The following is a 4,315-nucleotide window of genomic DNA, read 5'->3' on the forward strand; positions in this document are numbered from 1 at the left end:
TTCCACTACGGAGGAAACCCGGAAGTGAGGCAATCCATCGCAACGGATCCCTGAGTTTAAAAGCCAGGCGGGAAAACACACCGACGCTTCATCAGAGGCTGCACTGAGGAGGGTACCAAGCATGGTAATAAAACGTCTGTGGAACAACAAACCAGCTCGGCGAGCCAACCAACCTCAACACCATATAGAAGTCCCAATTCAGTAGACCAGGAATGAGACTCTAAGACTTCAGAGAGTTGTGACTGACTCAGGAAAAGTTGGAGGAATTAACAGCTGCTCTAACTCCCGGGTGACCATTGAATTGAAATCCTGGTGCAGTACTAACTACCACCACAATTGTCCCCTATGGAGAGCAAACTACCCCAGTCACCTAAAGCTGAAATCCCCATTGGACCTGTTACCTTCTGATCTGCTGCCAGTCTGTGTGTTTCAGCCTGTTTAACAGCTGCAGATCCGTGTGGAACAATCTCCTTGTTAGAGTGTTTTACTCAGCCTCTTTATCAACTGTTGTGGATCAGTCTGCCTGTCGGTATGGTTCAATATGCCTGCTGCAGTCTGTGTAGATCAGTTTATCTACTGCTGGTCTCTGTGGACCAGTACAGTTTTATTATACTGATAACAACAGAGGTTTGACAAATCATACTCCACTTGAGTCCTCAACACTGCATGGATCAGTGCCAAAGCTCATTTCTACCCTTGCAATTTAATAATGTTTAATATTTTAAATTTTGCTTCCCTGTCAAACTGTTTCTTCATACCATATTAAGAGGTTTTTATTACAAATCGAGAAAATCATTTTCTGATTACTAGACATAAGTAAAGATGATGGATTTCATTCCAATTAATTATGGGGAAAAAATGTCCCAAGATGATTTTGTTTCACACTCCAATTAAAAATATATATTATTTAACAATTACGTGTTACAGAATAGAATTGAAGTCACCATTCAGTAAAGATAACCTCTACTGGCTTATAGGCCCTCCCCTACCTTTACATTAAATTATTATTTTCTAAGTAGGATTTCAATTCTGAAACAAAATGGGTTTATCATTTCTAACTATATGAAGCACTTTAGTAGAGTTGTTCTAATATCTGCATTTTTTTCCCATTTGTATCCATTAATTTAAATTCTGAAAAGGTGAGTATTTTTCCCTGGGTCAGAGTATTCCAATACTGTCATTGGGTCAACATTTTTTATTTTTCTTTGGTTTCGCTGTTTGCATATTTTCTCTCTTTCCCTTCCCCACAGGCCTGCAGGTTCATAAGTGCTAGCTCCCTTCACGGACTTTGCCTGCATGTTTATTTTTCATAATGACCTCAAACATTGGGGACAATGAAATCAACACAGGCCTTCAGTCCTCAAACTCCACATATATATACAGGGGTCATTAAGTGACAATCAAAAGCAAGATCCCTGATTAATTGTCTCCTTGTTAGCCCAGTAGAGCTCCTAATACTTGTCTTCCCACTCCAATCCAGGCTGAGGTAATGCAGAACAAATTGAAGATCAACCTCAGAATGCATTGTTCTGGGTACAAGAATCTACCACATCTAATCATTCTAATTAGTTATGATTGATTCTTCCCTTACTTTACCAAATCCAAGTTAACCTCTGGAGTGACCTCTTTAACCTAAGGAAAGGACGGTACTGCTTGAGCAGATTTTCAAAGATATTCTCGATGTTGTTCTCCTATTATCTTTCTAAGTGCACAATAGTTTTGATGGCCTAGGGAAGTACCAATACGATACACTTCACTCAAATGTAGGCTCATTACAACATACAAGCCTTTGTCACAGATTACAGCTGCAGGAACAGAATGTTGGGTGTTAAACTGCAGCAAAAGAACCACAGAGGGAATGAGCAGTAAAAGGGTAACCCTGCAGAATATAAATACTACATGGAGCAGCTGGATTGAAAAGCTTGTTCCTGCTCTGCAGAGTGAATATGACAGCAGTTAAAATGCAATGGGACAGGACCAATCAGAGAAAGGACAGCCCCGTGAGTGAGGGAGGCAAAATCTGTGAGAAGTTGCTGCTCTGATCAGAGATCCAGGTGAAACTATCAGCAGCAAGCACCAGAGGGAATCAGCCCCATGATTACAGGAGCAACTTAGAAGGGAGGGGGCTGAGGTGAGTGTGTCTATGGGCTTGTTGTTGGCTGGGTCTAGACTGGGCTGGGAGAGGCTCTGGGGTTTAGCTGTGGTTGGGCTTTACAGGTGTCAATGTTGAATCCTGGAGATCAAATGGGAGGATCGCTAGATCAATGCAAGCATTCTCTTTGAAGCCTCATTGACCAGTATTGAATCACTGCTTTTGCAGAAACAACTTCGATGGATGGGTTATTACGTCTGCGTTGCCTGGAAACGACCTCCCTGGATTTCATCTCTTCTCCCAGCTCTCTGTTGGACAATGCTAAAAAGGTAGCCAAAGATAAAAATGTGAGGACACACTCAAGACCACTCTAAAGCATGGAGTCATTGACCACTGACTGGGAGGAGAAAGCTATCACACACTCAACGTGGCTCCTCCTGATTCATTTCGGCACAAGCTACTTCAAGACTCAAGAACTCAGTTGTGAGGTTGACAGGTGGCAGCAAAGGAAGAAGGAATAAGATAACCTGACACTGTCATCTCCAATTGCACTGGCAACAAAGTGTTCCCACTGTGAAAAAACTTGAGGGTCCAAACTTGCGACTCATCTGATGACTCACCTTGTCTGACAGGATTCATCCTTAATTCCAAAGAACCACCAATAGTCTTAGAATAAACTTCAATATTTTCTTCCTCAAAAATTGTATCTTATTAAACTAATTTTGATTCTTTGTTTTACAGGCCATCCCTGGTAACTCATTCAACATCTCTATTACCTTTCAGATAAATATTGCCTAAACTTCCGCCACTTAAGAGTAATTTGCATTTCATCTTTTGAACTCTTGACACCAGTAGATTTCCCCCAATTCAATCATTGTTAATTCCTCGTTTAAGACCATAAGATAATGAGATGGAGAAAAACAAGTCAGCTATTCAGTGTATTGAGTATGCTGTGCCATTCAATGACATTATGGCTCATCTGATAACCCTCAACTCCACTTTTCTGTCTTATCCCCATAATTCTTGATTTCCTCATAGATTAAAAAAGACATCTTGATCTCAGCCTTCAATATGTTTAATGACCCAGTATCTACAGCCTTCTGATAGTGAATCGACAGATTCACTGTCCTCTGAGACAAAAATATTTCTCTCCATTTCAATGGGTGATCCCTTACTTGGAGATTATGCCCTCTGGTCCTAGATTCTCCCACGAGGGAAATAACTTCTCTGCGTCTATCCTGTCAAGCTCCTTAAGAAACTTAAATGTTTCAATAAGACCACCTCTTAGTCTTCTAAAGTCGAATGAGTATAGACTTAATCTACTCAACCTCTCTACATAAGAAAATGCCTCCATAGTACGAGCAACTTAATGAACCATCTCTGGACTATCTTCAGTTCCAGGAGACCTTTCCTTAGATAATGGGACTGATACTATTCCCAGAATTCCAGCTGTGGTCTTATGAGTGCTTTGTATAATATTACTCAGAGCTCCTTATTTTAATACTCCATTCCCTTTTAAATAAAGATAAACAGTCCATTTGCCTTTTCTATTACCCACTGAATGCTGTTGCTAGCTTTTTGAGATTTGTGTACTTGGACACCTAAATCCCTCTATGCTGTAGCTTTCTGCACTCTTTCTCCATTCTCCACTCATCACTCCACTCTCCTGAGGTGGAGATGATTGAGACAGTCAAGTTCCTCGGAGTGACGCTCAAAATTCTGTCCTGGACCTCCCACGTTGATGCGACAAGGCACAACAACACCTCTTCTTCCTCAGGAGGCTAAGGAAATTTGGCATGTCCATAAGGACGCTCACCAACTTTTGCAGATGCACCATAGAAAGCACTCTATCCAGATGGATCATGGCTTGGTACAACAACTACTCTGCCCAGGACCATAAGAAACTACAGAAAGTTGTGAGCACAGCCCAGACCATCACGCAAGCCAACCTTCCAACCATTGACTCCATCTACACTTCTTGGTGCTGTGGAAAGGCAGCCAACATTATCAAAGACCCCTACCATACCAGTTGTAATCTTTTCCAACCTCTTCAGTGAGGAAGAAGGTACAAAAGCTTAAAGACACGTACCAATAGGTTCAAGAACAGCTTCTTCCCTGCTATTATTAGACTTCTGAATGCACCTCTTGAATTTCAAATCCAGTGTTGATCTTGCTTTTTGTGCACCTTCTTTGCAGCACTAACTTGTATTGCTCGCTCTGTTC

The 4,315-nt window shown here is 41.4% G+C and overlaps 1 protein-coding gene across 2 annotated transcripts in view; it reads right to left on the reverse strand.

Annotated features, from left to right (window-relative positions):
* sgcg (sarcoglycan, gamma) overlaps window positions 1-472 on the reverse strand; it is a 493,040-nt gene extending 492,568 nt beyond the window's left edge. For both annotated transcript variants that reach the window (XM_048598066.1, XM_048598067.1), the window contains exon 1: window positions 402-472. The gene's annotated coding sequence lies outside the window, so the exon portion shown is untranslated. The remainder of the gene's footprint in view (window positions 1-401) is intronic.
* Between the last annotated feature and the right edge of the window lie 3,843 nt (window positions 473-4,315).

This window comes from Rhincodon typus, chromosome 6 (assembly GCF_021869965.1).
Source record: "Rhincodon typus isolate 14 chromosome 6, sRhiTyp1.1, whole genome shotgun sequence".
Lineage (NCBI taxonomy): Eukaryota > Metazoa > Chordata > Chondrichthyes > Orectolobiformes > Rhincodontidae > Rhincodon > Rhincodon typus.